At 27.3% G+C, this 13,202-nt stretch overlaps 1 pseudogene; it reads right to left on the bottom strand.

Annotated features, from left to right (window-relative positions):
• Positions 1-1,256: 1,256 nt before the first annotated feature.
• LOC132945175 (uncharacterized) lies at positions 1,257-3,014 on the bottom strand (annotated as a pseudogene).
• Between the last annotated feature and the right edge of the window lie 10,188 nt (positions 3,015-13,202).

Below are 13,202 nucleotides of genomic sequence, written 5' to 3'. Positions count from 1 at the left end.
TGCTAATCGTTTGTTATTCAAAATAGATTAACCTTCGTACACTTTCTTGGAACTTATCTGCTTAGATTCATTAACATTAATAATATTTTTAGATTTAGCGGAGATTACATTTTCAGACAAATTGGATTTAGGAGTACAGGATGATGAAGGAACGGATTCATTTAATTATCTGGATTCTGGTTCAAGGGTATCACATATCCCTTCATAATATTTTGTAAGACATATGCTAAAGCAAAAAAATCAAAAAATTAAAAGCAAGCAACAAACCAATCATATTTTTAAATAATCATCAATAATTAATAAAAAAATATATATACAAACCATCAGTGTTGGGAAGTAACTTAAGTTACAGGTAGCTATAGCACAATTACTTTTTATGTAATTTGATTGTAATTTAATTACATTTTATTGTTAGTAATTTATATGTGATTTAAATTACTTTTTGTACTTACATAATTACATATCTAAATTACTCGTTACTTTTTTTTTCGCAACACCAACATTTGTTATTTGGGCGTAATATAGCAACTAAGGTATTCCGTACTTCCGCGATTACTAGGTACTCTCTAGGTCGGTTTAGAGCAAAAGGATCTATTATAAGTTGTATACAGAAAGAAAACCATTCAGCCAATAAACATAATATACTTCTTTAGAAAACATATATTAGTTCCTTTACCCTGTACTGAATCAGAGAGTCACCATTGTGAAAGTAAGGAATACCTTTGTTGCTATATTACATTCAAATAACAAATGTTGATGTTTCAGATTCTCATTCACATGGGCGCAACTAGAGTAAAATTAATGACGTGCTAAAACCTAAAGCACAACATGAAAACCACCCTTCCTTATTTATGATTATTACACACTAAAATGTTTTTATTTAAGAAGATGTCAGCGGCCACTCAGCATACCATTTGTTTTCTCTCTCTGGTCCACGCGCGACATATACACAACGCATTTACGCAGAATATTTTTTTATATCTAGGAAATATTAAACCTACTGATTCTACTTATTTGTGTACACAGTGCAATTAATACAACAATAAACCAAATGTAATAAACGCTGATGTTTCCATTGACCATTACAAATTAAAATAACTTAGAAAAAAAATATATTTTGATAATTTATCATAAATTATTATTTATAAAATCAGAAGTTTTACTATTACCAATATTGTAAGAAACCGGCACAGACGATTTGGAACTCCCAAGCACCCTCCCCCTCCATAGTTAGTAGTTGCGCCCATGCTCATTCATTATTTATTCATGCCTGAATCACGATTACACAAATTGTTTGATGTTCCATCATCTACAATATCTTCCACATCTACATTTTAATTAATAAAATGATAATATTTATATATTTAATATTGTTACAAATTAATTTATGTATTATAAATTGACATTAATAACATATTTGTATGACATGCTAATTGACATTATGCACCATGGAATACCAATATAATAAATATATTTACCTACCTGTATTGTAGTCACCATCACAATCTACTACATTGTTTAGATGATCCAATGGTTTTCCCAGTAAACCAAAAATTTTTTCCGTAGATTTTGAAATACTTGGAATGTGAGTACCTCCACCTGTTATATACATTTGTACCTATATAGAATATGAATAAAATAAATATGTTTTTCAATCAGTTCTCAATAAACAGATAAGTTGAATTATATAATTGTAAATACAGTTTAAAATTATTATATAAAATAAAATTTGAAATTTGAATATAATACAACATTTAACTTCAATATAATATAAAAAAAAACTTTAAATAATAGCTTTTGCAGCAGGTGTAATTTAAGATCAATAAAAAAAATAAAAAATAACTTCAATATAAAATAACCCATAAAGTAAAAATTACATGTTATTTTAGCAATATTAAATTATAATACAGCAAAATAATAAATTTACCTTATCATGACTTTTTTCTTTCCTAGCATCTCTTTTCAGTCCATCGTACAAAGTTTTAATTGTACATCAATTCTGATGCCTGATTGTTGTTGCATACTGTACAAACAAGTGATCTCAGACCAGGCCTCAGTTTTTTTTTTGGTTCCAAACCGCATCAGTCTGAATAAAATATTTTAAAAACAATTAAACTTAAAAATAAAAAGATATTTAATAATTATTATTCACATGGCTAAATTAGTTTGATATATTTTATTATTAGGACTGCGGACTACTATACTCTTATTACTACCACTAAAAACTGTGACTAAGGATTTTTAATATTTTTCAAATATCATTGTAATTATATAGTAGGAGCCTTGTATTAAATTTTCAAGCTTTTTTACCCAACAAATAAAGTTTCATTCATAGAAAAAAAAACTAAAAAAATTGAGAACTGATAATGTCCGTAAACAGCTCAAAAAGAGTCATATTATTTTCAACATTTTATTGTGTATAGAAAATGCCAATACAAACATTCAGTGAAATTTTCAAATATCTACAGTCATACGTTTTTTAATTACAACAAAATAAGAAAATCGTTACAAAAGAAATCGAGACGTGGCGGCTATCCTCAAAATAATATGTGTTGCTGAAAATATTTCAGAGGAAACAACCACCTACCCACCCACCATAACATAATTATTAGAAAATACGAATTACCAATATTTAATCAGTGACTACTGGTTCACATATTTTTCTAATTGTTATCAAAATATAACAGTAAATTAATTTAAAAAAATATATTTATAACACTCTATTTTATAAATTGAAAAATATATATTGTATATTACTATACTTATACAATATTGTATATAATATTATGTATTTTATAATATAATGTCAAAAATGATAGTATATTTTATTTTCATAAGGCATAACATAAGTTTATAATTAAAATAAAATGTAAAATGATGAAATATCTATATTTTTAATTTTGTTTTGTCTCACTTTACATGATGTAGTATGGCGTGTCCAATTTGTAGAATTCATACTACCTACCTACCTTTTTTTTAACACATATGCAAACGTTATCATCATCATCAAACATTATTAAATATTAAAAAGTATACAACGTGTAGTATGTACCGAGTACCGATAACCGATTACTAATGTTTTTATAATTTGTAAATTTGTAATCCAATAAAGACATTAAGATTACCTCCTAAGTATTGTAAACTAGATATTATTATATTTAAAATTCAAATTATGTGACTATTTTGAATAATGCCATAATGGTAATGAGTAATGACCAATAAAATTATTAAATAATAATTGATTAGGTATCTACCAAGTATCCAATATTCAATAATATTATATTTTTAGCATAATATCGGTAGCAAATGGTCAAGAGAGTGGAGTGGAGGTATAGCAGGTGGTAAGTAGACGGAATATCAATAAACAAACTATTTTTATTTATAGACATACCAAATACCGAAATATAAATACTAGTCCGTTGTCCGTACATATAGGTATTATTTTTATTATAGTTTACTAGTTGAATAATTAATATAAATAACATTCTACAGGAAACGGTTTCTTCTGAAAATGATTTATTCCAGAACTTGTATTTATTTTAGTATTGTTTCGTTTTTAATTATAAGTCATAGTATTATAAATAATTACACAAATTCCCAACATCCATCCAACCACTCACCTTGGTACCCACCCACCCACCAAATGTTGTATGTGTTGCTGAAGCAACACTTGCACCATAGGATAGCCGCCACTGGAATTTCGAGTGAATATCAAATGTTGTAAAAATGTGAATTTGAATTTCAAACGCTCATAAAAATTTAATTTGACTTTCTTGTAGACATTTTGTTTTTGATAAAGGTAGAAAAACTTATGGACAATCTTGTATTACATTTTCAAATCTTAGATTTAAAAAGAAAAATCTTAATGAATTCTCAACTCAAAATAATTTGCTAATTTTCGTGATTTTTCAGTATTTTGTCAAGATTTGAACTTTAAATGCTTATAAATGAAAACTGTGACTAAGGATTTTTAATTTTTTTCATCTGCCTTTGAAACAATAACCTAGGAGCCTTTCAAGGTTTTTTACCCAACAAATAAAATTTTATCGATATTTGTAGACAAAAAAACTAAAAAAAATGGAAACTGAAAATGACCGTAAACAACTCAAAATAAGTCAAAATATTTTTAAAATGTTATGGTGTATAGAAATTGCTAATATAAATATTCAGTCAAAATGTCATATACCTACGGTCATTAGTTTTAGAGTTGCACCAAAAACCAAAATCGATTTTCTCGAATACAGATTTTGTGTAAAAATTCACGTTTTTCCTTAATTTTTCTTTTATTTTTCATGTCGCTTTTGAAAACTACTGAGAAGTTTTTACTGTTGACCCCCCAAAGTACCAACTAGATTTCCTTTTCTATTAGAAAAGTTAATGTCGAAGAAAATCCAAGCTCCTGTCCTAAAAGGTGATGACAGACACAAAAAAAAACACACATCATTGTAAAATCAATACATTTATCGCTTCGCTCAGAATCTAAAATGTAATTCATTTGTACCAAACTACCGATTAGGTTTTCAAATTAAAACAGCTGATTAGTTGTTATCAATTTTCTGTGATAAGCTTTAGACTTCAACATAAACCTTGGTATCATGTTTGAAACCAATACATTTTTACTCAACTGTTTGTGCAACCCAAATCGCTTCATTAAATTATTTAATGATTCAATAAAACTATTCATTAAATAAAATTAAGGAACGGTTTCATGCAACTCGGCATAAGTATATTAATTTACCTAAATACTTAAAAACGCTCATAAAGGTATTATAAAAATTAGAAATATTTAATGAATTCTAAAAAAAAAATAATTTAATTTATAAACATTATATAATATAATATATTATGTTTATAAAAATACACTATATTTTATGTCCTATAATGTTCACGAGCTCCTTCATATTAGTGACGATTATGAACATTTTGGAGCATAATAATATTAGTGCTTTTCCTTTTGAAAACTATTTGAAGAACGTAAAAAAAAAATGGTACGTAAACATGAAAACCCACTACACCAAATTGTTAAACGTTTTAATGAAAGAAATCAAATTCAAGGAAATACCTATCTCAAAAACTAAAAAACAATTTCCATATCTTAAAAGTATACACACAAATGGCACTTTATTACAACATGTAAATGGGTTGCAATATAAAAAGTTGTATCTAAAAAATATAACAATAAAAGTTGATATAATAGCCGACTCATTTTTTTTTTCCAAAAAATTTGATGTAGTTAATAATAGTAGTTTATAATATACTACTCTAAATAGTACTAATAATCATTGTAGGAAAAGTATTTGAAATTTTAAGAGCTTTTTATGACAGTCCTATAAGTACCTATTATAACTGTTTTTAATATTTATGAAGTTGATGATTTATCATCTTCTTATTTGTACTGGTAATTTGATAATATTAAAAACAAAGTTATGAAAATTGAGTGCGATGGTAAAAACATTACTATCCCAATAAACATTCACTTATAGTAGAATATTAATGTTTAAGGTAAACATCACTGTTATTGTCTAATTCTAAATTTTAATACTTCAAACATTGCCGTTGACCATTTTATTTTATTTTACCTATTTGTATATATTTCAGTGATCTAAAATTGTAAAATATATGGACAATTATTGTATGTTTCATTGAAGAAAACTATGTTGAAGTTGTACTGGAACGCATAGGTAAATCCATAATTGAATTTAATTATTATAAAACTAGAGCTCTGTCTAAAGATATTGGTAAATGTATTTCTATTTTATGTATAATATTATAGTTATTTAATTCATACATAAATACATTTATAGAAAATTTACAAGTGGCACGGTCTAGACTAGTTCGTGCTGAAAATACTTCAGAACTTTTATCTTTCGATAACTTTGATAAATGAACTAGAAGTACACGTCATAAATTACACGTATCAGATGAAGAATCAGAGTATGATTATTAGATGAAAAACTTTAACAGTAAAACTAAAAAAAAAAATCGATTCAAAATATGGAAATTCTTCACAGTTTGTTCATAATATGCTCCCGTATTTCAGAATAATTATGGTGAATTTATATTAGGTTAATAATAGAAACTGTACAGCATAGCAAAATTTGTGTCCGGCAGTTAAGAAGATGTTATGTAGTTGGCAATTTGGTTATGTTGATACTATAGTACCTATATATTCGGTGTTGGTTAAGCAATAAGCCTATAATTTTCAATATTACTTTAGATATGTGGATTTTATAGCAAGTTTGTAGTCTTTTAGTTTTTAATTATGGACCTATTATAATAAAAGACATTGTACTTACGCCGACATCTTCATGATGACACCCAGTACCCACTACTACTGTGCTTACAAATCAATAGTATTAATAGTAAATTATATTGTAGACAATTATTTGTTCTATATTGTATATTATTTTTAGTGGACATAACTACATAAGTCATCACTCATCACGAAGAAATCATTGAAGATGATAATTATAATAAAGATAATAATTTTGTTCCAAGTACTCAACTGCATCCATATAATAATATAAGTATGTATGACTATTTTTAAATAATTACACTTTATAGAAATTGATTTTTTAAATACTCCCAAGTGTAGTTATATAATATTATAATATGTGTGTATAAAGCCTAGATAATAATCTTAATTTTAAATTTTATAAAAAGTTAATTCACCAGTGGTGAATATAGAAATACATTTTGGGGTGGATTATATTATAATATGATTGACTATTAAATTATGCTTTAACTTTAATATGATATTATTTAATTTCAGTATTTTAATATTTGTCAAATTGAGATTCAACTTACTGTACTTTTAATTTGTATTACCAATCGGTATACCTAACCATTTATAAATAAATAAATAAATATTTATATAGCAATATCATATAATTTAATATGTACCTATTTATCAATATTATAGTAATATAATAATTATCATTCAAATTTTATATATTTTTATTATTGTTAGTTATTATTATTTTTAACAGCTGCATCCAACAGTACGGTTAGGTATAGCCTTAGGGGTTTTTATCCGAGCGTTTTTATTCCGGGGATTTTATTTCCAGGGATTTTTTCCAAGATTCGGCTACTGATAGCAATACCAAACTGTCATCTGTTAGTCATCATCGGTCACAATCTACATTCTTGTCACCACTAAACAACCAGAATACTAATTTTGGATTAAAATATAGTAAGTGAAGTATAATAATTAAAATATTAATATAATAATATTTTTGTGATGGTTTAAAGTTGATTCAAATGAATAGTTTTATTTTATTAATTAATTTTTAAATGTAACATGTGGTTTCCAATTTAAAACATCTATTTTGATATTTTTGTATTATTTAATATGTTTATATATGAAGGTACCTTTTATCGTTGCATAACAAGTTTATTTGGAGGGGTTTATTTAAAGATCTGTGTAAAATAGCGGTAAAAAATACCGCTGCATATTCAATTATATTGGTAGTACCTATACATATGTATACACAGATAGGCACGTTCCATTGAAAGCAGTCGATGCCATTTCGTATATATACCTACTATTTTGGGAATACGCGACCTCCCATTGTTTTGAAGGGTTCTGCGGGTATTCGTTTTTTTTCCGTTAACTACCTACCTAGCTATTGTATTTTAACGCCTATATCGTATAAATATATGTATACATTTAAACTCAACAGTGAATCTCTCTGTGCACGTAGGTAGAGGTACCGTCAATATAATATACCCACACAAGGGTAGTGCATTTAGATATGACACATTATTATTAATGCCCAATGGTTATCTTTTTCACCGGTATTTGTAGTAAGACTGACATCTTCCGTTCCCAAGTTCGGTGTTTGTATTCGAACATTATATTTATAAACAACAATATAAATTATAATGAAGTCTTTTTAAAGTAATTCTGGACATTTCCGTGGGAAAGGATATAGGTAGGTAGCGGATACCGCTGTCACGAAGTGTCTACAAATTCAATAACTAAGACACGTTTTACAAATTCAAAAAGAGAAAACCGTGATCCGAATGGCGCCATATATTTATATATAATATCATAATGCGTCTGAATTTTGCGAAATATTGAATTTGTCAGTTAATTGAACCAAATATATCTTTATGCGAAGTACTAGTCTGTAATGCACACTTTACAATGGACATACTTACCTACCCATATTTTGTTATTTAGACCATAAATAATTTGTACTCAGCGGCCAATTCGTCGTTTTATTTTTAATCGTATTTAAAACACATACCTACATATCGCATATTATAACAATATGTAATACAATCATAAACCCGACACTTAGCATTATAATTTATAATATCTTGTATTTTATATTTTATATAATTAAGTGTGCCCGTTCTATAAATTTTCGATATTTTTTTTTTTTTAAACGATTATTATAAAAGATTTTTATTCTTCTATCATGGCAAATGAATAAATGTTTGTAAGTTTGTAGACCTTATACCAGGATTTGATTATCGATATTCATTTTTTTTCGATTTCGTTGTCTTAGTTTATGCCCCCCCCCCTCTTAAAAACTGAAATGACGCCACTGTATTTACAACCCGGATCGGGTTGTATCGGCCCTGCAAGAAATACTTTTTTACTGGCCCATAATTTTCGATAATGACATAATTTAATATTAATAATTTCCTAATCTATATTTTTGACGAAAAATATTATTATAACTTGGTATTCGAATATTAAATATTTTAATTACCGAATATTAAAATACTAATCTACCGAAAGTGACGATTTTAAGATATTTTATTTAAATATCAAAAGATCAACATTTAAAGTTTATTACATTTAAAATATTTAAACAAAATGTATATAGGAATTTAAAGGGACATTTTTAAAAAGTGGCCTTATCAATATCAAGTTTTTAGACATACTAACGAATTCAAAAATATTTTCAGAAGTCTTTTCGCGTAATCTGTTTAATTGGTATGATTGACAAATTATTAGTACATTTTCGTTGAAATAAATGACCTTTTGCAATCCCCTTAATGATATATTTTAACTTAGTTTGCGTTATGCGATTTATCTGTTGTGTAGTAATATCCTACGATCGCCCATTTTGGTTTCGATAAATCGATCAAATGGTTATTGTTTTCATAATTTATTCGAATATAAAAATCAGACAGTTACATTTAAAATTCGTAGAAACATTTGATTTTGAATAATCAGAATATGTACACATTAAAATCGCATTCGTATCGGTTACTACGGTTCGACTGATCGTTATCGAAATAATAATCATTGTAACGGACACAAATCAGATAATTTTTTTTTGTAGGTAAGTACCTACGTATTTGTCAATCTTTTCACCTTTCACGCTACAATGTACAAAAATTACTGATTCCTATAGTGACTAATTATAATAATCTTATTTAATTATTTAAAAATTCTAACCAACATAGGAATAACTTTCAAAAATGTATTATTTTTACTTTGATCATAAATCAATAAATTGTTTCGCCGATATATCCGTCCGCCGAGATGTCCTAGAACGACCATTTGTAATATAAGTCCCGGAAGAATGAAGTTGATAGTTAAGGGGATATAGTTAAGTGAAGTTTATTTTGAGTGCTAACTGCTAAGAATCGGATACCAAAAAATTATTCACAAGAGTTCCGTCTGTCTTGATATAGTATAGCATAATCTCATAGCATAATATTATTCGCATTGCATTGTTGTTTATTGCGTTTATTTTTCCCATTTAACTTAAGGTAAGAGTCTGTTATAGTATCCAGTATTTATCATAATTTGTTGAACTTTTATTTAAAAATATTAACCTAGTATTTTGTCTTATTTTTTTATTGCACAAATTAATTCATCATAGTATCTATTTTAGGCGTGTAAACATCTGATTCCAAGTAACAAAATATAATAAATTATAAATCTAATTGTATAATGTCATGATACAACTAAAGGCACCTATAACCTTTAAGAGGCCGTCGTGGAAAAGGTGAAACGTAACCACGCCCATCGTGTTCGCGGGAGAGGTACATTATTATTTCACGAACGGTCGTTTTGAACGTTTCGCGTCAAATGTCAATGCAGTTGACCGTTACGTACTTGCGTGCGTAAATTATATTACATATATTTTCGCATGTACTGGCACGCGGCGCGCTTGTTTCTAACCCACAATTCGCAATCTATTTATTAATTAAAGCAAACAAAGCTTAGTGCCTACAAACCTGACTCATAACTCGATTTACATTAATTATAACCTAATTACTTTTTGAAATAGGTACATGTAAAATAATAAATTCATAACGATTTACGATTAAATAGATTTTTTAGTAAATTTATTGCATCGTTTAAGTAATAACTTATAGGTGACCTGAAATACTTATCATACAAAGTATATAGGTACTTATTTATTTTTAAACATATAATAATATAGGAAGTTGGGTATTATACATAATATATATTAAATGAAGAATATGGGGAGTTATTCATATTATTATTTAATCATTATTAAAATTTGCAATTTTACTTATGTAAAAACAAAAATCTATGAAAACTAAACATTTAAATATAGTTCTAACTTTAAACGTTTATAGAAAATACTGTATGTGCGTATATGTATTATATTATATATTCAAATAATTGCTCTTTTTAATTCGTTTGACATTGACAATATTTATTTTTTTTTTTGCGTTTATCATATTATAAAACGATTGCCTAATTAAAAAAATAATTCTAATAATATTTAAGACGTCACCATATCTGATCCATAAATTTATTATAATAAGATAATAGTAATATACTAATATAGCCCTAACTCATAAAGGTAATAATCATAAAATATGATGTAGTAGAAATCATAGTTGGTGCAGCTTTGGGGGATCAAAAGTAAACAATTTCCATTAATTTTAAAAAAGCGTTAAGAAAAATGAACAAAAAATTAAGGAAAACTGAGATTTTAACGCAAAACCAGTTTTTAAAAAAATAAATTTTGTGTTTTAGTGTATAAAAAATAACCATATAGACATAGATGACATTTTTACTGAATGTTTATATTAGCAATTTCCATGCACCATAACATTTTCGAAATATTACGACATTTTTTGAGCTATTATTATAGACAAGACAATTTAGAGTTGTATAAGTTTTTTTAAAATTATTATCGATACAAATTGTTAACTTTGTTAAAAAACTTTAAAATAAGTCGTTGTTAGTGTAAATTAAAAAAAAAAAAACATTTGAGAAAATCCAAACGTGGAGTAAATAATAATAATTAAAATAATTTTTTTGTAAGCGTCTGAAGTAAAATGTTGACAAAATTCATCAAAACCACGAAAGTTAACAAATTATTTCGTGGTTGAAATTCATAATAAATGTTCAATTTATATCTAAGCTTTAAAATGTAATACACCGCTCTTAAGTTTGCCTACATATAACAAAAAGAAAAGTTTACTTGAAAGTCAAATTAAATTTTTACGAACGTTTGAATTTATATTTTTGATTTTCACCCGTAAACTAACAAACTCTCATACAAAGGGTACTTGAAATATTCATCAAATATTTATTTAATACATAATAATAAAATATAATGATAAAATTTTTGAGATTTTTCTACTCGTTTTTGGTAATTGACGTTTAAATTTTAAATTTTTTTAGTTTTATATTCTCTAAATGTAAAACCGGGAAGTTTGTGTGGAGAGGTGGTTGCCGCCGAGTACGCGAGAAAATAATTCACTTTTTTTCCGCTAGAAGGAGCACACGAGATAAATTGTATAAAATACGATTCTTAATACAGTACAATAGTTTTGCGGGTATCAAATTTACTCGCTTTGTATTTATGGCAGAGTTACCAAATTTTCACAGCGCATTGCGAAGAACTTTATCTGTGCTGTAGCGTTTTCATTTTTTTTAATATCATTACTCAATGATTTTTTATAAGCTAATGAAAAACAACAAAAAAAGCAAATGTTTGATAAAATAAAATCTGAAATTGTATTTATGTTACAAAAAAAAGAAAAACGCTACGGCATAGATAAATTTCTTCTTTATGCATCTTGAAATTTTGGTACTTTTATCATAAATACGGTGAAAGAAATGTTGATACTCGCAAAACAGTTTTTACACCCAAATATGCGGCGGTAGGACGGCCTCTCAATCTTAACAAGTGAGTGTAGACGCGTTAGCCGTTTGTATGAGAGACAGTGCTAATAATTTCAATTGTTGGTCGACGCCCAGCTAATTTAATAACGTTGAAAGTAAAACGGGTGCGGTGGCCGGTGGCGTACACAAAATGCGAAAACCATGAGCTGATGGCGAATACCGGATGCGACCGCCCCCCCCCCCCACTACCACCTACAGTGTACGAATAAGTGAGAATATTTTTGCGACCTGTGACTAAGGGTTGTTTGCCGATCACGGGACGGGGGAGTAGGTGGTCCAAATATCACTGCAGCTCAGTCACGCCTTCGGGACATACCTATATATATAATAATAATAATAATCGTGCGGTGCGCTCTCGATACTCAGTCAGATTCGCATCGCCTTAAGACGGACTCTGCAGACACTAAATCATTCTTTATATGATATCTTGTCTACACTATTATTATTCTGGCATTAACAGCTGAACAAATTGTCACCTGACCAATTTTTACTGAAGTATATATAATATTAAAACATTAAAAAATGGATTTAAACGAAAATTGTAACATTTTCAGCGACGACTCCAAAATCGAAGGTAAATATATTATTGCTATTTTTATTTTATATTTATTCTATGATTTTAAATCTTAAAATAAATATAAAAAAAAATTTTCTCACGGTTTATTATTTAACTTTAAAAGTATGTTACTGTTTTTATTTTTAAAAACAATAAAATCACAATATATTTAATGTCTATACTGCGTGAATACTAGTTATTTTTAAGTGGCTTACAATCATATTTATAAGTATCAAAAAAAATTTAAGTGGTATTTTTTTCTAGCTGATATTCTGGACTTTATGTTAATATATATTGATAAGTAAAGCGATTGGCAATTTTTTGTTAGCTACTTATATTTAGAAACATTATTTTCGGACGATCGGAATGAATTGTTTTTAGCGTAACTGTAGTTGCGGGGTATCAAATGGGATGTGTTTTATCGTGGTGGCAATAGACAAGAAAGCCAAATTTGAATAGGTATCTATATGTTTTGAAATTTTTCCAGACTTGCAATTCTCTACGGAA

This window comes from Metopolophium dirhodum, chromosome 1 (assembly GCF_019925205.1).
Source record: "Metopolophium dirhodum isolate CAU chromosome 1, ASM1992520v1, whole genome shotgun sequence".
NCBI lineage: Eukaryota > Metazoa > Arthropoda > Insecta > Hemiptera > Aphididae > Metopolophium > Metopolophium dirhodum.
Note: the sequence above shows the minus strand (reverse complement) of the source record. Positions and strands in the feature narration are given on the sequence as shown.